General features: G+C 38.7%; 1 long non-coding RNA gene across 1 annotated transcript in view; it reads right to left on the bottom strand.

Annotated features, from left to right (window-relative positions):
* Positions 1–25,848, bottom strand: part of LOC109277017 (uncharacterized) — a 60,369-nt gene that overhangs the window by 3,525 nt on the left and 30,996 nt on the right. Inside the window, exon 3 of the long non-coding RNA XR_002084945.2 lies at positions 3,855–3,946. This is a non-coding gene — a long non-coding RNA (uncharacterized LOC109277017). The remainder of the gene's footprint in view (positions 1–3,854; positions 3,947–25,848) is intronic.

The following is a 25,848-nucleotide window of genomic DNA, read 5'->3' as shown; positions in this document are numbered from 1 at the left end:
TTAAGGCTCCTGGAGAAGGAATGAAGTGCATCTCCTTCAATCAACTGGTGGTTTGTCTAGTATCTCTGACCATGAAACTGTAAGCAGATTGGTGCTGAAAGCAACATCTATCCTCATTTATTAATCAACCATTTAAATAAACTCTCCATCCTGGTGTTCAAGATCTTCCTCTCTATACAGGCATATATCTTTCAAGGTCATGAACTTAATATTGAAATTTTACCTATAAATGCCACAGATTTGTCACTGCTTGTTTATTCATAGGGCATCTGTCCCCAAAGTAGTCAGGCTTCTCACAGCTACCAGACCAGACAGTATAGACCTGGTAGGATCCTGGTGACAACCATGCAATTGTCTCCCTGACAGAATTATACAAGAATGACCCCAAGTATAACATCATTAAACATAGTAAGTAATTATATTTTTTGTGGGGCAACATGAGGCAATGGCTAATTGATAAACCCTTGCCTACCCATATATAATTATTTTCTGTTAATTCCCAGTGTGTTAAATACTCATTTCCACAAATGCCTAATTGGACTCCAAAGGAAAAATTAGAGTTTTATAGATGTTTGTTACAAAGAAAGGTTTACATCAAATTACTATTAAAAATGATACTTACTCTTATTTTAGAAGCATCCCTGCCTGAAGGAAAATATGAGCTAGCCACATTGTAGCCCTAAACCTAAGTCTATAAAGCAACTTTTCTCATAAATGGTCATTGAGAAGAATTTCTTCCCACATTATATGTCAAAGAGCTTTTCAAAGAACTGTTCCAAGTGAGAACATTTAGAAATGCACATGCCCACATCGTAGGAAAGCCATCAACACTCTTGCAGAGCCATATGCTTGCCCTCGAGGGACCCAAAACTATTCCATTATACCAGAAAGTCTGTGGAATGTAAATCCAGGGGCCTGAAATGCTGTATATTTTTCAAAAAGTACAAAGTGGAAGCCATTGAGTCCATGGATTCACCAAATGAATGGATTGTTTCATCTGCACAAATGAACTGTCAGAAACAATGGCCACATAACGCATTTGCTCCTGTTCCCCAAAGAGGAAAAAAAACATACCCCAAATAAAGCTACATCTTTTTATAAAACTTTAGCCAAAAGCACAAGAAAAAGAAAGGTTGATTTATACTCTAGAATCTGGATGCCTGAATTCAGACAGCATGGGCTACAAATATGCAGCTCATGTTTTTCTTAATACATATAAGGTATCTGCTCCCTGCTTTCAGAATGCAAATGGGCTCTACATCCACGCTTATTTGAACAAATTTGCAAAAGCACTTCTTATATTTTGTCTAGTTTTATCTTCTTATCACACTTTTTAAGTTCCTTTCTCCAAATTTTTTACCCCTAATACTTTGAGACAATTTCACCTTCCACTTTTACCCTCTCTCTTATTTTTAGATATGATCTTTCATTATGAAATATTCAACATACACAGAAAGTTATTACAAATAATCTAAGAAACATCATTTGTCTTTACTTACCATTTTTGTCAAATATTGGCATTTTTTGAATTGGCCCAAATTTCTTTTAAGAAATTATTCTAAAATTGATGCTTCTTATCCATCAATCTCCAAAATTATTACACTTCTCCCTTTTATTAATGATCTATTCTCCTGAGGTCACCAATGTCCAAAATTTTGTATTTATGATTATTTCCTTCATATATACAGTACATAATATTATATAGCATTTTTTAAGTAGTATGATACAGTACATATCTTTATGCAACTTGTTTCATTGGTTGTTTATGCAAAACATTCTTTTGAGCCTCATCAATATGTTACATGTGGCCCTGAGTTTTTCATTATAACCATATAGTACCCCGTGTATAAAAATGAGACACTTTGCCTGACTTCTTTCTGATAGTCATTGTGTACCTTTTCCATCATTGTTTTCTGTCTTTCATCTATGATAACTTAGGACTTTTATGGACTGGATGTAGTGCTTCCTCTTTGAAAGGCCATCCCTTTCATCTCAGGCAGCAACAGAATATCTTTTGCCCCTGTCCGTTTTGGCCAATTACTCATGTTTTTGTTTCCTTCTGGTTTATATGCATACTGTATTATGAATGAGTCTTGGACTCTTATCCTCGTTTCCAAGCATTATATGTTTAGGCATATAGCTTTAGGACTAACAGGAATATCAGAAGTCACAAACTTCTTTTCATAAACTATGACATTAGCAAGGGGACAGGAATAACTTACTGCTGGTCGCACAACTGCTTAGTGAAGAGAAGAGTCAGGGACCCAGGTGTCCTGGATCTCTGTCCTTTCTTTTTTCCAGTACACCAAAACTGTGGCTCACCCACTCAACTGAACATCATTTGTTGTGTTATCAGTGGTTTCTCAACAGGACCAGGACATCTTACATCCTTCTCATCAGAGGAAACTAGACACTATGGGAATATACAAAAAGGGCTCATGCCTTCAGGGCCATTAAGGTGTACACACAGACCTGGAGCACCTGGGTGGCTCAGTCAGTTAAGTGTCCGACTCCTGGTTTCAGCTCAGGTCACGATCTCACAGTTCATGGGTTCAAGCCTGCACTGGACTCCATGCTGACAGCATGGAGCCTGCCTGGGATTCTCTTTCTCTGCCCCTCACCTACTCTGTCTCTTAAAATAAATAAACTTAAAAAAAATTTTTTTTTAAAACTGTACACAACAAGACTAAAGACAAATGAAAACATTACAGGCAACTAAATGAACCTAGGTCTGATTAAGTTTCAATAGTGAAGGCAGTAATTTATCAAGCTGTACATCTATCTATTTATATAGATATAGATATAGATATAGATATAGATATAGATACATATTTATCTATATATATCTACATATATACATATTTTATGAACCACTGAGAGTAAGTTGGAGACATCACAACACTTTACTATATAGTATATCCTTGTATATTTCTTAGGAACAAGGACATTCTCTTACATAGCTACAAAATTATCAAAACCCATTTTAGCATTGATACAATGCTTATATCCAATCCACAATCTATGTTAAAATGCTCCCAAAGGTCCTAATGATGTTCTTTACAGCTTTCCTCCCCTCTACCCAAGTATAGGATCCAACCAACTCAGGTCATACATAAAACTGTATAATTTATAAGAAAAAAATTATTTTTTTCTGAGCTGTTTTTGATTCACCCATTTGTATAACAGTTACTGAAGATCTGTAGAGACAGATCTCTGCTCTCCACAGACTCAAGCCACATGGTGGAGGATGGATGAGGTAACATCTCATTTTTAATAGATTATTACCAGCACTGAGACAGAGATAATCACCAGATGCTACACTGTGAAGAACCTTCTAGGAAGAGGTTACCCTGAAGCTTGCATTTCAAGGAGTAGAAGAGAGTGGTAACAGCTTTCCTGGCCAAAGTGGCATATGCTAAAACAAAATGAATCATAGCCTATTTAGAGGAGAGCAAGGAGCTCAGTAGTTCAACAGAGTAGGGGCTATGTGTATATATGTGGGTATATGTGTGTGGCAACACCTCTGTGTGTGTATGTGTGTGTGTGTGAGTGTGTGTGTGTTTGGCAAGATTTGGTGTTCAGTGGAAATGGAACTAGGTATAGGCTTCATCATAATAGACCTTATATGTCACAGCGAAATGTGATCCTGAAAACAATGGATAATTGTTGGAGAAATTTAAGCAGGGGGCCAATAAGATATAATTTGATTTCCCTTGTCTAAAAGATCAGTCTGGCTGCAGCACTATACATGAGCATTGTATCAACAGAAGTAATAAATAAGAGCTTGAACTAGACCAATAATACTACTGCATGGATTTAAAATATTTTAAAGAAGGACAGTGGGTAGAACTTACAAACTGATGGATGGGAGATGGTGGCTGGCGGTGAGAGGGAAGAGACGGTCCAGAAAGAGTTCTCTGAGTCCCAGAATGGGTCTGGACTCATTCTACAAAGAAACACAGATAAAGCCTATGATTTCAGGCCATTGGAGCTTATTCTCCTAATAGTTTCTCTATACTCTTTGGAAACATGGAAAAAGTACATATTCCTGAGTCCTGCCCACACAGTTCCCTGATTCTTGCACACAGACCTCCTTGTCTTCTAGAGGAGACTTGGTCTGGTCTTAGTCCATGCTCCCTGGGTGATCTGGCCATTTTCCTTCTTGCAGCTATTTCGCCATGCCTCTTAACGTAAGTAAGTAGTGCACCACCTTCCTTTCATTACTGCTCAGGTCTCATGCATCATTCTGCCACCTACTGCTGCTCAACTTTATAAATAATGTGCCCATAAATGTTCCATATTTGGTGTACAATATTGCTTAGGGTGCTTATCCTTCCCCATCTGCAAACCAATATGCCCTTTTTGGATGCATTTCTTAGCCAACAGCTTAAAGATCTGCAAGTCCCTTATTAAGTTCAGCAATGAGCTCATCTATTCAAGACCATTTCTATGCCTCAAGGCTGTAATGATGCATCTTCCCTCTAAAGTCAGTTGGTTTTGCTTCTCAATCTTCAAATCTTCCCCAATAACATCAGCTTAGGTAAATTTATCTTCTTCTCTTGTCTTTATTATTGAGAAGAATATTATCATCTGTCGAATTTCAAAATACAAGTTTACAAGTTTAACACTATGTTATGGAGGTGGGAAAGGACAAGATGTCCAAAGAAGATGAAATGGAGTTAAGAATCCATCTTCAATCTTTTCTGCTAATACATATGTATGTTTCTTTAAATCTCAGCAGATTTCCTTCTGTCTTTCCACTTTTATTTTCATGTAGGCTATGTCTCTAGATTTCTTTCTTTCTTTCTTATTCTTAGTATCACTAACATCTAGCATATCTAACTTCCGATTGGGCTCTCAAAACCATTTATTTTTGTTCACTAAATGCCCAGTTCTACTGATTATTTCAAATTATCTTGATTGTTTTCCTTTTGAGAAAGATGATGCTTTTTTAAGAAAGTTTTATTTATTTTGGGAGAGACAGTGAGCACTAGTGAGTGGGGGAGGGGCAGAGAGAGAGACTCCCAAGCAGGCTCTGGACTGATAGTGCAGCGCCTGACACAGGGCTTGAACTCCCAAACCGTGAAATCATGATCTGAGCTGAAACCAAGAGTTAGCTGCTTAACCAACCGAGACACCCAGGCGCCCCAGAAGATGATGCTTGATAAAGAGAAATTAGAAATGATGGGGATGCTTGTCCGAAGGATCATTTTTAGAAAATGAAGGTGGTATCTTGTTCTCTGCCTTCTGTGTGAATCAGTCTTCGTAGGGGCTATCTTCCAATGTACCATTTACTAGCCTGAATAGATGATAGCATCACTGAGATGCACTGGATAAGTCCCTTCTTTCTTCTACATCCTACCACACTACCACATTCCATAACTCCTCTTAGTTTCCACTGACCCTTCTATTTCAAAATATTTTCCTCGCATATTCCTTGAGGTCTTCCTAGACACCTTTCCTCGATGGCAAAGCATGGTTGGTAAATCTTCATTATGTTTGTTACTTCTTTCTCCATATACTTCCCATTTCAGTATGATAGTAGAGATAAAAATAAATAGGCCTCTACACCAAAAAGTACTGATTAATACTGTTCCTGACTCCTTACTATTTCATTCCTGTTGGTTGACATGTCATAATGTGTGTCTTCAGGAGGAAACTGTGGCTGTGACTGTGACCACAAGGATCAGCCCTAGATCCTTGGCCAGTATCCAGGATGATGACTGAATCCTCAAAATCAGACATAGGTAAAAATAATGAGTACAACTTTTGGCCCTACAATAAAGTAGTTTGGGATGTACATAGAGATATATAGAAATGTTCACCAAAGGGTTCTTTGTTATAATAAAATTTTAGAATAAAAGTCCAACATTAAAAGATGAATTGACTCCATAAATTATGGAAAATAATAATTTGAGGAATTTGGGAAGTCACTGAAATGTTTAAGCAGAGAGTGTTCTTCCTGGATTTTCATTTTAGAAAGACAACCCTTTGCTAAAGAAGAGAATAATTTGGAGAGAGGCAAGAATTGGAAAGTGAGTAATACCGGTAGCCTGGATTATGGTGATAGAAGTGAATATGAAGAGACATACTTGAGAACCTTGAGAAGAAAGAATTGGAAGGACTTCATGATTGATTAGATGTGGAAGTTGAGAGAAAAGTTCCCACCAGTCAGACATTAATCATACCACTTTAAGGTCTTTCCACACCTTTTTCTCTTCAGGGCCCTTCATGTGTGAACCTATGTCACTCACAGCACAGCCTTAGGAAATATTATCAAACAGAAAAGTCTCTCTTCAGGGTCCTTGGTCTCCCTTTGCTGTGCCCTAGCCTCCCTCCTTCATCTTCTCTGCCTCCTTCGAATTTAGACACCAGTGTTCTGGTGTTGGTGGAGTCTGAGAAATCAAGATCTGGAGTCAAGGAGACTCGATTTTTAATTCACTCCTGCCATTTTCAACTATGATACTGGGCAAGTTGTTAACTCATTAAGCCTGTTTTTATTTTTATAAACTAAGATAATAGTGCATACCCCATAAGAGTACAATAAGTAAAACACATCATATATATAAATCACCTAGCAGTGTGCATGGCATAGAAGAAGTACCCAAAAAATAATTGTTATTAATGTAACATCCAAGGAAAAAGAATAATTTTAATTTATATCTTTACATTGTTTAAAGTCAGATGGTTTCTTCTTTCAGGAGTATTTGTTTTTCACTCTTGCCTCTAATGATGAAATGATAGACTTTGGCTATGACAATTAAGAGAAATTTGTGGCAAAAGCCTAAGGTGGAAACTGGGCCCATTCAATACTTTATCATCTCCTCTCTAGCAACTACCTCCTCACCTCTGCAGACACAATCTATAAGCACAGTCCTATAAACAAGAGAACTCTATCCCTGCTCTTTATGCTTCTGCGTTGTGTTCTCACCAAACTGCTGCATCAGAGTGGGATATTTAAAAGAATCCATTTCCTCCTGGCTAAGCAACCATGGACAAGATACCTAAATGTTCTAAGCCTCAAGGTTTGTTTTTTTTTTTTTAGGTTTTTTTTTTTTTTAATCTGCATTCTGAAAACAACAGTACCAAAAAGAGATATTAGATATTAATGGACAATTGGGTAAGTCAAAGACTTAGCATGGGGTATGGAATGTAATAATAAATGTTTGCATTGTTATTAGCAGTATTATCTCTTTCAACTGTGTTCTATGGCTTCTCTCTCCACTTCCTCTACTGACACATATATTCTGACAATACGCATTTCACATTATTGAGTATTCACCTTGTGTAAACCTTCCCAAATATACACTAAAATATTGTAATTCCACAAGTAGCTACTTGTTGAAGAAACTTGTGATTTGTAAGTTTTCATCCTTCTATTACTAGTATTTTCTCTTTATCTAGGCTTTTAATTTGGTACGGTTTCTCTTCTAAGATTTGCTATCTCCTTTTTCATTATGATCATGCTTTCCTTAGCCCTTGATCAAAAGTATAAGAGCCACTTAAAAATTCTTGTCTGATTGTGCCAACTTCCGAACATCTTGGGATCAGTCTCCAGTGACCTTTTTTTTTACTCCGTCTTGGGAAGGGCTTATATTTCCCTGTTTCTTCATATGTAAAGTAACCTTGGTTGTGCCTTGGATATTAAAAAGATGTTATAGAGACACTGGGTTCAGTTATGTTTCCCTAAAGCATGTAAACTTTTAAAAATGGAAGCATTAATTATATAGCAAAATACTATGGGACAAAATGGATTTTTTTCCCTCTCCCTTCATCTCCTTCCCCACCATAATGCATACTCAACTCCTTTTGGGACCAGGAACAGACCAAGCTAGGGTTAAAAAGTAAGTCAAGCTGGGGCGCCTGGGTGGCTCAGTCGGTTAAGCATCTGACCTCAGCTCAGGTCATGATCTCATGGTCCATGGGTTTGAGCTCTGCATCAGGCTCTGTGCTGACAGCTCAAAGCCTGGAGCCTGCTTCAGATTCTGTGTCTCCCTCTCTCTCTGCCCCTCCCCTGCTTATGCCCAGTTTCTCTCTCTCTCTCAAAAATAAATAAACATTTAAAAAAATAAAAATAAATTTAAAAAAGCAAAGCAGGTAATATTTGACTGAATTCGAATTTCAAACTCTGGAATACAATTTTTTTTTAGCCTTAGGCTACCTGGGGTCTTCTCTGAGCATGTATGGTTCAAGAGTCAACCAGAGATTTGCAAGAGTTTAAATAAAGAATTTAAAGCTTCTCCTTTCTGGGATTTTCCTCTCCTACTTTCCAGATACAATGATCACCAAGGACTCCTCTGGCCTTCCAAGCTAACAGGACTGAGGTTTTGTATCTGAGCTTTCAGCTGTTCCAAGTACTGCCAAGGACCGCAGCCTGCCCTCAGGCTAAAAGCTCAGAACAATGGGAAACTCAACCAAGTTGTTACAGAGATTTCCGTTCGCTATCTGCCGGCTTTTCCTTACTCTTAGTGCCTTCATATATTTGCAGTTTGTATTTTGTCCACAATTCATTATTTTTACCTCTGAGAATACTGGTCTGACAGGAGCTGTGCAGGCTTGTTGGAAGTAAATTCCCTGGTATTAGTTATATCTCTCAAATAGAATAAAAATCTATAATAAAGTTTTTATTTATTTTTTTTTAATTTTAACGTTTATTTTTATTTTTGAGACAGAGAGAGACAGAGCATGAACAGGGGAGGGGCAGAGAGAGAGGGAGACACAGAGTCTGAAACAGGCTCCAGGCTCTGAGCGGTCAGCACAGAGCCCGACGCGGGGCTCAAACTCACGGACAGTGAGATCATGACCTGAGCCGAAGTCGGATGCTTAACCGACCGAGCCACCCAGGCACCCCTATAATAAAGTTTTTAAAAAGAAATAAAAATAATCCAAATATCACCAGTCTAAATATTCACGTTTTCTCTTCCTGTAGTTCTATACACTTCTTGTGCATGAATGTACTTTTAATTAGTTCATAAAATTCATATTTAAATTCCTATACTGTTGGCCCAAGTCTGTCATTTTGACTTCTATGCTGTATTCTCTATAACACAGATCATGATGGGCTTTTTTGCTCCTGTTTTACAAATAAAGAAATACAGGTCTGCATAGTATAAGTAACTTTTCCAAGAGAGCACAGCCAACCAAGAATTAGAATGCAGATAGATATTCTGATCTTACACTGGCTCAGTGCTCGCTTCGGCAGCACATATACTGATCTTACACTGGCTCTTCTAACACTGAAGTTCAAATACACACACACACACACACACACACACACACCCCACAAAATTCTCCTTTTCTGACATTCACAGAAGAGGTTAGAATCCTGTGCTTATTTCATTCTAAAATTTATAGTCATGCTTATATGTTTCTTGAGACATGAAGATAAGAGAAATCCAACAGGACAAATTTGACTCTCATTTTAAGTACTTGAAATTCATTTTCCAAAATCTCCTTAACTTTCCGAAACATTACAAAGTAACTTCTTTATAAAGTTAACTTGACTGCTGTTTCCTTACCTGTCCATGTCTGGTATCAAATTTCCAAAAACTAATATACTTCATGCTTCCTACACACAAGCGAATTCCAGACAGAGTAGTCAGCGCCCACACATGGGGGATGGATTCCCAGCAGGGTGGATGTGTCTTGGATTTGTGCTTTTTTTTTTTAATGTGTGGGATTTGGAAAAAGAATGTTGAAAATGTCTTTTTCCCCATAACAGTTTAGGATTCTAAGTCATGTAGAACTGAGACAGCTATTTGCCATGCAGTATAAACACCAGTACCACGGCAGCCCATACCCTTCGCCAATCTGACTCTGCCTTGAAAATCTCCTTCATTTGGAGATGCTGGTTCAAGATTTTATTACCCCTGAGACTTCTTTGTAAAGAAACACACCCTTTGCTTCCCTATGTGGTTTGGTAGACCACCTCCATCAGGGGGAGTCAGGCTGTCGAATAGTTAGCTACCAGGGAGGTGAGAGGTTCTTTCGAGGAGAGGATCTTTGCAGGTCTTCCTTGCTATTTTTAACCTACTCTCATTTGAAATCTCTAACAAGAAATTCTATACACATATCAGGCTGTGAGATTCTGAGAACAATGGTCCTATCTTATTCTAACATCCTTTGGACTTTCAATGTTCTGTATACACCAGATACTCCATAACTAACTAGATTCAGTTGAAATACAAAACGTAGAAAATTTTGAATATAGTCTCTAACATTCTTTTAGATTGTAAGACGTGAAAAGTCCTCTATTTTACAATTCTGATTGAAAAAATGCTTATAAAACAAGAATAAGAGCTTATACTAAACTTTATTTCTGTAGAAGTCCTTATCAATGCACCTTAGATATCTAAGGCCAAACACAGCACCAAGAATACTGCCTTAAAGGAAACACTTTGTGGTTTGACACCTCAGCAATTTCCAGTGGGGGAAAAAAAGAGAGCAAGACTTCACCAAATACATACTCATATGCTGAAAGAAATTTAAAGTTATTTGACAAGTTAATGCCATAAACAGTTTTGAAGGAAAGGGGACCATAAAAGCAGATACAAATAATACACTGTAATTCTAAAATAATATCAATGCCCAGGGATAGCAGGTCCTAATAACATGATTCCTGAAATACCTTCCTAGGGACAGAATACTAGCAGTCAAATAATTTCAGGAAGCCAAATTTACTATAACTTTCTGTTGGAGATTCACAGTGTACATTATCATACTACAGGCTTCAAGAAGTTCCACTTATTTAATCTGAGATTGCTGATATATTTTATTTTGTGCGGCAGTGTGAGAAGGTAAGACAGAATCTGTATCTGGGCAGCACAGACTCTGATCCTACTTCAGTTACTTATTTGTGTAAACTTCAGCGACCGATTTTATCTTAGAGTACTTCAGTTTCATCATCTGTAAGATGGGAAAGAGTCTTCACCTCATGAGATGTTACGTTAAAAGCTAAAATAGGTATTATTTAGCAAATTCCTCATAAAGTGCCTGCCACACATTTCGCACTTGGTAGATGATGGCTTCTATTGCTCCTGTTGTTTTTCCTACTCTTCTTTCCCTGCCCACTCCTTTTCCTCCGCTTCCTCTTTCTCCTCCTCCTCTTCCCCTCTTCTCCTTCCTCTTCCTCCTCTTTTCCTTCTTTGTATATTATTCTTATCCCTCTCAAATGAACAGTGGCATACTTACTTTGGTTTAATGGGTTGTCTGTCAGTGACTGATATAATCAAATTTTGCTAGCCTCAAGATAACAGTCAATCCCAACTCTTACATATATTTCAGTGAAATTCAACAAGAGAAAAATATACAAGCCCATTTTCATTCTTCCTGACTGGTAAGCTAACAATGAATGAGAACTAATACGAGTGGGAAATGCAACTATTTTTCAATTACTCTGGCACATCAGCACACACTCTCTCTTGATTAAATGTTTTCCTTTGATACAGGTCATTAGCTCTTAAGGCCTATATATATATTCTTTTCTGAAGAATCACAAATTCCTTACAGGCAGGGACCATTCATTCCATCAACGTATACTGATAGTCTACTGGATTATAAGGTGATGTGGATGCACTTATTCAGTGTACCAATAAACAGGGAAGGGTGTTCAAAAATGCTTGTGAACAAAATCAATATTCATAATAATACTATTTACTGGATTTGCCATCTACAAAGTTATGCTCTAAGGGTGCATTTCATTTGTATTTCCTGAGGTGAAAATCAGCAAGTTCAGTCCATTCTTATCATGCACTGATCTCAAGAATCTTCACCACAGCCGCAAAAAAAGTGAACTCTGTGAGGTAGAGGATATGTGAATTAGACTGATTGTGCTAATCATTTCTAAGTATATACACTTATATATTTATAAACAGCACGTTGTACACCTTAAATATACACATTTTTATTTGTCAATCATACTTCAATAAAGCTGGAAAAACTGAAAATAAAAAGAAGTTATATAGAAAGTGCTGTAAGATATGGGAGAAACATGTACTAATGAGATGAAGAGAAGGGAAGACAAAGGTACTGAGCCATAACAGATGAGACATGATGGAGGAAATTTCATTTTTTTCTTTACAGATATGATTTGCATGTGAATATACTGGGAAGGGTGTTATGGCCTGAATTGTGGCCCCCAAAATTCATATGTTGAGGTCCCAACCACTAGTATGCAGAATGTAACCATGCTGCATATAAGTTCTTTAAGGAGGTGACGGAGTTAAAATGAGGCCTTTAGGATAGGGCCCTAATCCAACATAACAGATGTTCTTATAAGAAGAGAAAGAGTCACAGGGATGAGGGTCCACAGAGGAGAGACCATGTGAGGACACTGAGAGAAGGCAGTCATCTTTAAGCCAAGGGGAGAGATCTCACCAGAAACCAAACCTGACAGAATATATATCTTAGTTGGACTTTCAGCTTCCAGAACGGTGAGAAAATACATTTCTGTTGTTTAAGCCACCCAGTCTGAGGTATTTTGTTACTGCAGTCCTAGCAAGCTAATAGAGGGGATCTATCATATGAAGTGATAATCATGACCAAACACACATAGGGAAGAAACTCAAGGGAATTAAAAAATAAAAATAAATAAATAAAATAAAATAAAACAAAAACCACAGTGACAGAAATATATTCTTATTTCCCCGGAGTATTAAGAATATAGTGAGAGATCCGCTAAACCAATACAGCTTGGGTCTAAATGACAAAGGACATAAATTCAAGACTGAAGGATATGGACTTTATCCAGTGAAAATCAGGAAGCCACTGAAAGCTTCTGAGGAACAGAATAACATGATCAGACTAAGATTTAAGGAATTAATGTAGCAGCAGAGCACAGGATGGTTTGCAACGGGGAAGACAAGGTGAGAAAGCAAGTTTGAAAGCTATAGCAAAAATGCGGAAAAGAGGTCAAGGGAATCCGAGTGACCACAAGAATTAACAGGAGGAGACAGAAACGAAGTATTATGGAAACAGCAGTAATAGAACTGATGTAAAAAAAAAATTCTCAAAACTATCCAATTGGCTGAACTTAGCCTTAAAACATACTGCTTTTTTTTTTTTTCTTTTTGAATTACACAAATCCTTAAAACATGGGATTGGTTTCAACCCGTTGTAGTTAAGTCCTCTTGCAGGGTCATTACTTGGGTGTAATTTTCCCTCCTCGATTTGTTTTTTGAGAGGGAACAAAAGAGAAAGGGCGTCTGAGTCCTCAATTCCATAGTTCTGAACGCTTTCTCCCTGCAAAGCTAAACATCTGCTTCCCATCAGGCACAGGTGTGGCTGGGTTCTGCAGCATGGCCCGGGGATGAGACGCAGGAGACGAAGTCTAGCATCTCATTCATCAGGAGCTTCCCGACAATCTTCCAACCGTGGACACAGTACCTCGAATGACACCTCCCACCTCCCACTGTGGGCCTGACAGTGACTGGGTTTGAGACTTGGGAGTATTATTCTTGTCCACCTTCCAAGTGGTTCCTTAGAGATCTCATCAACTTACAGACCCTCTCTTCAAAATAGAGAAGTAAATCTTGAGGGTGGAAAAGGAAAAGAATTCCATTTGCAATGCAACTTAAGAGCATCTCTAGCTAGCCATTCATTCCAAGAGTGATTAGTATAAACTTGCTGTACAAAATCAAGGGAGGACAACAAGGGAGAGAAAAAATAAACTCTAATAGGAAATGCAGTATCCTGAAGTGAATTTTATTTACTTTTTCAGCAGCAACGAGCAGTCACAAAGCTGCAAGGTTATTTAATCTCTACCATTCACATAAAAGTATTTCAGATTGAAAGGGAATACTGACTCATTAACAATGAACCACTGGGGATAGGCAACTACTTCTACCCACCACAAGCCTAAAGAATCACTCCCATACTCCACCCTCTGTTCAATAGGCAATTTGGGAGAAAAATGCATTTCCCTAAATACTTTTGGTTGAGCAAGTGATTACTTAATCAATCAAATCTGCAAATATTTATTGAATGCCTAACATGAGCCATGCTAGGTGGTAAAGAGGCAGTGGGAAACAAAAGAGATAAAAATCCCAGCTGTCTTGGCACCTACATTTCACAGGGTGATGTAAATACATAGTATGTTAAATGGTGACAAATGATATGTTAAAAAATAATAAGAATAAGGCTGGGGAGAGCTGGGTCACGTTTTTATACAGGGTTTTCAGAGTATTCCTCACTGACAAGAGAAAGTGTAAATGATTAAGCAAAGGAAGGATCTTGGAGAAGAGTATGCCAAGGAGATGGGGAAGCAAAGGTAAAAGCCAAGAGCATGCCTCGTGGGCTCAAGGAACAGTAAGGAAAGTGCGGCTGGAGTCAAGTGGAAGAGAGGTTGAAAAGTGGGTGATAAGGTACTGAGAGCTCAGATCACAAGGATGTTATGGGACACTGGGCTTTTACACTGAAGGAGATGGACAGCCTTCAGAGCGAGCAAGGGGCATAACATCACTGGTGTTTTAACAGGATGGGCTGGCTGCCTGCTGTGCTGAAGACAGACTGCGCATGACTTAGTAGTGGCAAAAATATCCTAAAATTCATGACTGTTATATATGGCAGATGCACCAAAAGCAATGCAAAACAAAAAGGGTTTTGAGCAAGTATAACTTCAGTCAAAGCATAGCTTTTAAGGCAGTCTGCAGAAATTTCCTCAAAGTGAAACTCTCAAAGTCTGAAAAGAAGACCTATCCTGTGCTTCAGCATTTCTTACTACTGCATTTCCTAAGTTTGGTGAGCCACGTTCTGCTCTTCTCTCCTTTAACTAGTAAATGGCTTACTCTTCTTTTCATTTTGCTTAGCTTTTGAAAGGAGTTTGCATTTTTTGAAAGTCAAGGGTTTTTTTTTTTTTTTTTTGGTTTTTTTTTGTTTGTTTTTGGCACAGTAAGTGCTGAGTAACAGATTTCAGAACATCTGGGCAACCCTGATCAGACTATGATTTCATATCCCATAGGCTTGTTGTGATTAGGGAAGGCGGAGGGAAACCAGTGTGTCCCAAGTACATGGGTGATACCTAATTTTGAAGAAAAAAATGTTATATCATCACATAGAACATCTGGTGGAATTCAAGATTAAGTTACAAATGGTTCTGAAGGCCAATTATTAGACAAATGATGCCCACAAATGAAACTAGGCTGTGGTTTCACTACCTGGTAAAATTTTACTGATTGCTCTAAAATTTATCATGGGATCCTTAATTTGTATTACATTTACACTGAACTAAAAGGGAAGACAGCAGTTTCTTGTTTAGAGTGAAACGGAAGTAAAAAGTGTAGGAGAAATGATAGAAGGAGGACTAATTACTTCCCATATCTATGTTGATCTCCCGTTAAGGAAATGTAATGTGTCATATTTGAAACCCAAGTACCTGAATAATATTACTAATAACAATAGTAATAGCAACAGCTATTATTTATTGTGCCAAGCATTTTACAAGCATCATCTCATTTCTTCCTTAGGTACTATTATTGTCCCCATTTATCAATTCAGTAAGCTGAGGCTGAGAAGTTTAGGAAACTTGCTGGGGTTCAAACAAACTAAGCTGTGAAGCCAAATTTCAAACTAAGATATCGTAATCCTTAGCTGCTACTTTTTTTTAAGTTTATTTACTTATTTTGAGAGAGAGGGAGAGGGAGAATGCACGTGAGCAGGAGAAGGGCAGAGAGAAGGACAGAGTTCTAAGCAGGCTCCCTGCTGTCAGAGTAGAGCCTGACATGGGGCTCAATCCCACAAACCATGAGATCATGGCCTGAGCCAAAACCAAGAGTCAGACCCTTAACCGACTGAGCCACCCAGGTGCCCCTATATTTGTCTTTTTAAAAAAATAGCTTTTGCAAGGAACATAACCACTTCTAAGGGGAAAGTGGACATATTTTTCAATTTGCATATTTAGCCAAAATGTTAAGTTCATCTTCTACTCTTTATGTTTACTGCTTGTCTGGGGAGAATGTCATAATCATATGTGTCACATGGCTATTCTAAGGTTGACAAGAAGAAATGGATCTGAAAGACTTTTGGAACTGTAAAGCTCATTTCAAATGTTAGTTACTATAATAATTTAAAATTTCAACCTCCATCATCTCTTAGAAATACAGATTTTAAGTGAAGTTTTCTTCAAGTGAGGCATAGCTCAACAAAATCTTCACTCAAGTAGAAAGAGCTTGGCTAAAAACTAAACCACACTCATTTCTATTGATACTCTCTTTCATGGCAATAAGATTCTCATTTCTTATCACTACCATGTTGTGATACTGTGATTTATGAGAAATATATATTTGGTCTTTGTCCCCGTTTCCAGCACAAAGCTCCTATGAGTCTTGGGATTTCCTAAGCGATTAGAGTGGGGAACATACCACGTTATTCATAGCAAGCCACTTTCAACCACACCTGAGTTCGTAGTAACAAGGTGACTTTTGGAAGGCTCCTAAGGATGAGGAGATGCCAACCACAAATAGAGGGCTGGGACTTTTAGTCCCACATCTTGACCTCCAGGAAGGGGAGAGGGGCTGGAGGTTGAATCAATAACCAGCGGTCAAATGATTTAATAGAGCATGCCTATGTAATAAAGCCTCCATAAAAACCAACGAGGAGGAAGCTGAGAACTTGGAGTTAGTGAACACATCCATAGGCTATGAGGGTGGTGAACTCCAGTTCTGTGGAGAAACTCCTACGCTCTAGGGATCCTGCGGGACCACACCTAATGTACCTGTTCATCTGACTGTTCATATGTATCATTTACAATATTCTTTATAATAAACTGACAAATGTGTCTCTGACTGTTGTGACCTGCTCTAGCAAACTAATCAAACATTAAGAGGGGATTATGGGAAACTCCTATTTACAGCCAAGGCTGGTCAGAAGCAAAGGTTATATACAACTTGAACTTGAAATTGGTAACTAAGTTGGGGCAGTCTTATGGAACTGAGCCCTTACCTGTAGTGGCAGAAGTGAGTTAAATTGTAAGACATCTAGTTAGTACCCTCTGACAACTGAAGAATAGCTTAGTGGTGTTGGAAAATACACATGGTACATGTCATTATCAAAATCAAAATTCCTTTCAAGTAATTATGTGTGTTCAGTGTTATTTAATTTGATCCTTTCCATTAGAAGCATGCAAAATTTGGGGCGCCTGGGTGGCTCAGTCGGTTAAGCGTCCGACTTCAGCTCAGGTCACGATCTCACGGTCCGTGAGTTCGAGCCCCGCGTCGGGCTCTGGGCTGATGGCTCAGAGCCTGGAGCCTGCTTCCGATTCTGTGTCTCCCTCTCTCTCTGCCCCTCCCCCGTTCATGCTCTGTCTCTCTCTGTCTCAAAAATAAATAAATGTTAAAAAAAAAAAGAAGCATGCAAAATTTTTAAAAGGAAAACAAATTAGAAACACCAACACACAAAATATTTAACAACCCAGAAAATTAAGAGTACAAATTAAATAAAAATTGAAGTAACTCATTTACATAATATATTTTACATATCTTCCTGATGTTCTATATTGCTTAGGTAGAGCTATCCTAGACTCTTCTTTTAATGCAATTATCAAAAACTCTCCAAGTAGCCTTAAGGAAAAATAGAAATTTCTTTTCAAGCTAATATTTGCAGTTCCTACAATGATACACAGCTCTTCATTGATTAATCCTCACATCATTTTATCTTGTATCCATTTACTTAATGTCTCGCTTAGTTCTCACACTATAGATGAAGAAACAATGGTCTCTGCAACAAATGTTCACAATCTTCCAGGGTAGACAAACTGTGACACAACTCTACAATCTTAAATATCGCTAGGTAAAATGAACTGAGAACATGCAAAAAGAACCTGTCTGTAAAAGAGATAATCTGCTTTACACCTTGGTATCTTTAAGGTGTCTGTGCCTTCAATAATACTGTAATGTTTCCAGCACTTTGTAACTTTGAGAAAGATGGCGACAGTTGGACAGAGGCTGGAAACATTCATCATTGTAACTCTCTTTAGGGTTTGAGTTATGCTTAATCATTATTACATTCACCTGTGGTTATAATTTCCCTTATTAAGCAGTTAATATCACTGATTTTGCATGTTATTAGTATGGTTAACAGCCCCTTCTGTCCCTCTAAAAATTCATTTGTCCAAAATATACAAAGAAAGAAAGAACATAGATTAATGATTATTAGAGATCGTAAGTGAGTTATGGTTTCTCTATGTGTAGATCTAGTGGAGTCAAGTGTCTTTTGATAAAGGTCACCTCCCCATGAGCCCCAATTCCATCTAATCACCAGAAAGGCTGCATTTCACATGATCGCTTTCAAGGTTACGTGACCCAACTTGATTCCTTCCCTTTGAAAAGGGCTATGGTAAGACACTGGACTTTGTGACACTTAGAAATTTAATGAGTCACACACTGGCAACCTTTCAAGGTTGCCTAAACCTCCTAGGTAAAGTGTACAGGTGTGAGTGCATTTCAAGGGCAGTGTAAAAGCAATGTAAAGCAAGGGTTTAGGTCTTCTCTAAGATACTAAAATGGTTCTCAGTGTTTAGTCACTTCAGCATCACTGAGGAGCGTCTTGCCCACAGATGAGCTGGAATCTCAGAAGAACTCCGGAGAGCAAGTCATTAGCTCTCGGGGGTGACTCTCACTGTCTCTACTCTAAATGTAGAAACTAGGTACAAATCCTTGAGTTCCATTAGGAGCTTGGTGACCCACCACTGTGAATTCAAAGTGACAATATGTCGCAAAATTCATTCACATGGTACTTCATCTTAAAACACAGGATCAAGGGGCGCCTGGGTGGCTCAGTCGGTTAAGCGTCCGACTTCAGCTCAGGTCGTGATCTCGCGGTCCGTGAGTTCGAGCCCCACGTCGGGCTCTGTGCTGACAGCTCAGAGCCTGGAGCCTGTTTCAGATTCTGTGTCTCCCTCTCTCTCTGCCCCTCCCCTGTTCATGCTCTGTCTCTCTCTGTCTCAAAAATAAATAAACGTTAAGGGGCGCCTGGGTGGCTCAGTCGGTTGGACATCCGACTTCGGCTCAGGTCATGATCTCACAGTTCATGAGTTCGAGCCCCACGTCGGGCTCTGTGCTGACAGCTCAGAGCCTGGAGCCGGTTTCGGATTCTGTGTCTCCCCCTCTCTCTGACCCTCCCCTGTTCATGCTCTGTCTCTCTCTGTCTCAAAAATAAAAAATAAACGTTAAAAAAAATTAAAAAAATAAAAATAAAACACAGGATCAATACTCTGCAAAACTCCCAGGAAGAAATCACTGCATAGACCACAAAGTCAAACAGAGGTAAACATACTAACACTTTTCCATATGCATATGCAAGTGGATGTGCAGGATTGAGCTTGGGGCTTCCTAGTCTTCTTGGACAGCAGTAGAAACTTCGTTTTCTGTAGAGAGGTTAAAAAGGAGAAGAACTACTTCTCTTTCTAGTCTTGTTCCTAGGTTCCTACTGGTTATAAAATCCCAGCTGTATTCTACATAAAAAGCATCATTACTTTTCTTAACTACAAAACTCTCTGGGGAGGAGAGACTGTGACCACTACATAGGACTCCATTTCTTTCTTTCTTTCTTTCTTTTTTTAATATTTTCATTTCTGAATAACCTACTTTTTGTAACCAAAATAACCACAAGATCTTCTTGTATCATCTAGGAAACACACATACAGCTTAACAAGTTTTGTTCTTCCCATCAGTTAGAATGCTTTCAAATTCCATAAAACGAAACTCTGAACTAGTAAAACAAGAAGCCAGTAAACTTCATTATTTTACGTGTCAAAAAGTCCTCAACTAAGGCAGATCCAGGACTGAACCATTCAGTGGATCAAAGATGACATCAGAGATCAGTCACCTCCCTTCTTGCTGTCCTGCCATCTTCAGCATGCTGGCTTTGCTCTCCATTTGTATCACTTAGCATTCCAGGATGGCTGCTAAGATAACAGCCATCACAAGCAGACACGGCAATGACCAAAAGCGGAAGATGAGGCCTCTCTTGCTTATGTCTTCTCTCAATTAGACACAATACCTTTCCTTTAAGCTCCTTACTACACTTCTTCTCATTTCATACTGGCCACAATTATACCAGAAGCCCTTTACTAACAAAAATGGAATTAATTTTGCTTAAGGAGTAAGGGGGAAGTGGAAATGCTGGTTGTATTTAATCAATAATATCTGCTATACTCTTTCAATTTTTTATATAGCTGGCCTATTATTTATATGAATAACTATGAAACAGTTACAAAGGAGGGGGGTTAATTAGAATAAGATTCAGGGCTTGAACTTAAAACTTAAATGGTGACACAGGAAAGAGAGAGATTAAGAATACAGTTGGTCTAGGGGCGCCTGGGTGGCTCAGTCGGTTGAGCGTCCGAGTTCGGCTCAGGTCATGATCTCACGGTCTGTGGGTTTGAACCCCGCATCGGGCTCTGTGCTGACAGCTCAGAGCCTGCTTCAGGTTGTGTCCCCCTCTCTCTCTGCCTTTCCCCCACTCTCACTTTGTCTCATGCTGTCTCTCAAAAATAAATAAATGTAAAAAAAAAAAAATTAAAAACAAAGAATACAGTTGGTCTATCTCTAGCTCTATTCCTACACACACACAATTTACATATGTGCATTTGTCTATTAAGGATATTTTAATTTTTTAACTTTTTATTTATTTTGAGAGAGAAACAGCACAAGAGGGTCAGGGGCAGAGAGAGAGGGGAAAGAGAGAATGCCAAGCAGGCTCCACGCCATCAGAGCAGAGCCCAGTGCAGGGCTCCAACTCACAAACCATGAGATCATGATCTGAGGCGAAATCAAGAGTCAGATGCTTAACCGACTGAGCCACTCAGGTATCCCAAAGATAATATTTTAAAAGCACAAATAAAACATGCTAAATATTTAACTAGTATAACTATTAGAGTGACTTAAAGCTTTAAAAAAAAAAGTATTTTCCATTGGATACAAATGGCAGCAAAGTTGGTTTCTGGTTTTTACTGTGTTGTGTTTATTTGCCTGTTTCTGAGTGTCTGGTTTTTTTTTTTTTTTTTTTTAATGTTTATTTATTTTTGAAAGAGAGAGTGCATGAGCAGAGGAGGGGCAGAGAGAGGGAGACACAGAACCTGAAGCAGGTTCTAGGCTCTGAGCTGTCAGCACAGAGCCCAACGTGGGGCCCAAACCCACAAACTGCGAGATCTTGATCTGAGCCAAAGTCGGATGCTTAACTGACTAAGCCACCCAGGCAACCCATTTGTTTTTAGTGTTTTCTTTTGCTTTGCTTTGTTTTGTTTTGTATTTGGGCCATTTTTTATAAGATTTCTTGAGACCTTTAACTTAGATCTTTGAAAGACCCAGGAACACAGAAAGTATCTTGATATCTAGGTGCATTATTGTATCTCTCCATTATGGTGTTGTTTTTTTTTTGTTTGTTTGTTTGTTTTTTTTACCAATCTTCATCACATCAATTCAGGACATGAGAGGGCACTAGGAGCTCCCCTCAAAATCATGGGCATTGAAGGCTGGCAAACAGAGAAAGTAAGGGACTAACTTATAAAAACAAAAAGGGAAAATTTATAGCCACTATACAGCCAGACTGACTCACAGCCAAGCTCATTCAGCACCCAGCCCCAATTGTTCATGGTCACAGAAGAATGCGCCGAAGACCACTTTCCCCAGCAGGCCCATCTGCAGGATGCTGGAAGCCCTTGCAGTCCTGGCAAGGATTCTGAGAGATGCCCTCCTTTTTCCAAGAAGCACATCCCTGAGCATAATCAGGCCAATTTCATGGGCTTCACATGAGCTCCTCTCATCTGCAAGTGAGCTGCCTCCCTGTTGATTTCAAGGTGCTGAGTTTTCCCGTCCCAGTGATGAATCTCTGAAGGCCATCTCTCACCTTACCTCAACCTTACACAAAGAATGTCAGTGACTCCTCAAATTCCTCCTAAAAAAGTTGATACTTAGTGCTCTACATCTTCTCTTGGTGATTAATCCCCGTTTGGCTAGCCTGCAGAAAGGCTTTTATCAACCATTACCAATATCACCACTATCACAATTATTTCCTACAACTCTAAGAAGTTCACATAAACACAAGAAAATCAGGTTTTATGGTACTAATCCAGCCTAACTCTTTCCTCCCTCTAAAAAAGCTGGGCAAGCAGATTGGCTTAAATGGACTTTAAGGAATCTTTAGTTAGGAAAGGCAAAACATACACACACATGCACAACATAGATATAGACAGGGATGTATAAAATTATCTGCTCCAGTTACTAATGTAGACTATCTTTTCAAAGGTCACTGCAATCTTGCTCTAAAGTCTTGGGGGGGGGGGCGGGGAGGGATGAAAAGTCATATTTGTTATAGTACTAGAAGCTCCGTTAGAGTAAATGAAATCTTTGTACTTGGATATTATTCTAGGGCCTAGTTCAGCCCTTGGTTAGGCTGGGATGATGAGGCCTGTAATCCTGTGGGTAAATCCCCCATGATTCCTAAAGGCACTGATTGGGGCTTTTCCCAGGAGCACCCTGCACAAAAGCTGAGCCTTCATTACAGGCTGCTGAGGCCACTGAATGACTAGGAAATTGGCGCAGGCGGTGGTCTGTGGTGGGTAAAGTGGGAAGCTTGGAGCCTTCAGCTATCCCCAGACTTGGTGGGGAAAGGCCTCCTTGCCTTAGGTTCCGTGGGGGCCACTCCAGGAACCACAGGCCTTATCTCCATCTGACCTCGGGTTGCCGACCTAAAACCAAGTCCTGGGAAAGACTGGGAGGTGGGAGGTGGAGCAGCTGCCAGGGAGGAAGCCAGTCAAGTCAGAGTCCTTGTTTTTATAAAGATGTACATAAGGCAATTTAGACAGAGTTGTTCCAGGAACATAGGAGATGGATTCGATGACCTCTAAAGTCTGGCCAACCAAAATTCTGATTATTCCAAAAAGCCACTCTCATAGTAGAAACCCTAATTTATTTCATGGATCTTGGGCTGGAAGTTTTCTCGTCATTGTCAGGGAGAACAGAACCAAGAGCATTACACACACCTTGTGTGTTTGCAAACACTAAATGGAAATGGATTCTCTCCATTTAAAGATGGGAAAGAATAAAAAGGACAATAGCTAAATGGGACCTAAGGCTAGGAAGAATAAGAGAAAACAAAAACTCATGAAAATCTGGGAGAAAAATATACTTCTGACAAAAGTACAGTTCAGGAGACAGAAGATAACTCTCCAGAGTATGCAAATTGCCTTATATCAAGCAAAGGTTAAAATCCTTAAGTAGCAAACAGGCTAACATTAAAGGATGGGATAAACTGAAAAACAAAAAATAATTAGCTACAAAGGCAGAGCTGAACCAAAATAAAACAAATAAACACATGCATAAAAATCAGGAGATACAGGGAAGGACTGCATGACAATTAAAATTACAATAGCAAGATTAAAATCTTCACAGATTTTTGAAAATAGCAATGGCATGCAAAATGTTTCACTAACTTCAAAACAGACTTGATAAGCTCTTCCACAATAAGAAAGTAAAGGACAAAGGACCAAAACTGGTGAGAAGACAGAAGATAAATAAATACAGAAGATAAAAATCACAGTTATTTTCAAGGGTGGAAAAAATGCACAATTTTAACACTAGCAAGAAAAGCAGTAATCAAATCCATAATGAAGGAAAATTTTCTGGAATTCAAAGCTAAACACCTTAAAATAGAGATTAAACAGATTCAATCTGTTTTGAATAGTATTAGTGGAAATAAATCCACAGATGGATAAATTCCAACAAAATTTTGAATTACGAAGAAAAACGTAATTTCACAAAAGATCATGTTGATAGTAACCAAAACCTCGATAAGATGCCTGAAAAGAAATAAAAATCCTCAAGAAGATGCATATCGCCAACCCGTTCTTACTAGGAGTTGTCAAGTGTCACAAAGGACCACATTTCCACTTGTTCTTTTTGGATTATACAGATTAGTTATCACATTTCAGCACAACAGCCAATTCTCTATTTCCTTTCAACCATATAGACTTGACATTGGGTCCATGACAAATCTCTCGCCAACAATTCTGAGCTGATAACCAGTTAGATTAGCTGATGGCTGACCTCCAGATAATAGCTCTTCATTTCAGTTTTATTTTATTTGGATTTGGTTTTCATACATCAAAACATCATAGATCCAAAGTTTCCCTTGTGGGTCATAGGTCACAAGATCCAGGATGCAATGGTGGGATTTTCCTCAGACTGTTGCGAATTAGCTGGAGACCACATGTTTAAGTGAAATAAAAACCAGGAAGGGCAGGAATTTCTATTTAGCTTCAGGCAGTGAAGCACTGGATACTATATGTACTAGCCTCTATAAGAGAGCTATAATTTGAAATACAGCCCAGTGTGGATAATGACTCTGTGAAGTTCCCTTCTATCTGAGAGAAACAGAGTTCAGTCATTTGCATTGTTTTAGTAGGAGAAAGGAAGGAGGCATTAGATCATCCAAAAATCTATAAGTAAAATTCATCATTAAAGTAGGAGAGATATGTATGTGCACACTGTATAATAAAAGCTAGGGAAAGAGGAAATTACAGAATAAAAAATACTACTAAACTTTGCTGAAGTTTGAATTATATCAATTATGATGAAACTCCATTGGCCATTAATAGCCATCTAAATGTGTAGTTTTCACAAGGGAAGTGTCAGCACTTGAAGGTATTTTGCAAAAGTACTAGCTGTAGACTTCTCCATCATGAAGTTTGATGCTGACAGGTGAGAGACAGTGCAGTAGCTTAAGTGAATACTGGAGTAAAAATTTTAGAAAAAAATCAGGACTAAACAAACGTTTAGCAGATGTACAGCTAGAGAATTCTTAGGAAAGAAAAGGTTTAAATAGTGAAAAGAGTTTGAATGTAATGGAACAAGGCACCATACGATTAGTAAAAGCATAGAACTTGATCGAAAGAACAAAAGAAAGAAGAATATTTATTTTAAGGTAGACACAAAGGAAGAGAAGATGAAAAAAGATACAGAAAATGTTGAGAATAGAAGAGCTGAAGAATATTCCGTCAAACTGGCCACAAACCTCTTGCCTTTTGTTAACATTGAATATTAATCCATACGCTGAAATTGAAGAGATATGGATTAGATAGCAACTTAAAGATATGAAAAAGGTTTTAAATCATCACAGAATAAGTTGTCAACTAGGGATGAAAAATGAGCAATTTATGACCTACCTGAAACTCCATAGGATTTATCTTCCTTGTATCAAATTAATGTGATTTCATTACATTATCCCTGGCAAACCACAAGAGGAGGAGGAGGAGAGGGTACACTGTAGATGCTGCCTGTAGATATGGGTTATGGGATCAATAAGGCAATAGCAGGGGAATACGTGAAGAAAGATCTTATGGTCACTAAAAGGAGTACTTTTATGACATGATAGGCCTCATGATTCCAACTTATAAAGGAGGTCCATAGAACTAGAAGGAAGGAGACATTCATGAAGACCTCAAGAGACTGGAAAGTGTACTGGAAGCAGCAGAGACAGTCAGTAGCCACCAAATACCCTAGGACTCTGTGCATCTCTCAGCCTCCACCGCGGCCTATCTGGGACCAGGTGACAAGCTCAATTCAATGGACTTTAAGCAGAAATGAAGTGCATCTCGTACAGGACAAGTCAGTGGAAAAAAATCAAAGTGTCTCCTCCACCCTATTCTACCAGTATTAGACCTTGAAAGCCATGTATTGAGCAAGATGACAATGGCACAAGGTAGAAGGAGCCTAGACCCCACATGGAGGCCCTGATGACCCATACTGGATTTGTGTGAATGAGAAATGAGCTTCTGTTGTGTTATGCCATTGAGATTTAATTACTCTGAGGATAAATAGAATTCCCAGCATGAGTGACGGGATAGAAAATATGAAT

This window comes from Panthera pardus, unplaced genomic scaffold, assembly GCF_024362965.1.
Source record: "Panthera pardus isolate Hobbes unplaced genomic scaffold, ASM2436296v1 HiC_scaffold_3, whole genome shotgun sequence".
Lineage (NCBI taxonomy): Eukaryota > Metazoa > Chordata > Mammalia > Carnivora > Felidae > Panthera > Panthera pardus.
The sequence above is the reverse complement of the archived record's forward strand: the minus strand, read 5'-3'. Positions and strand labels throughout refer to the sequence as shown.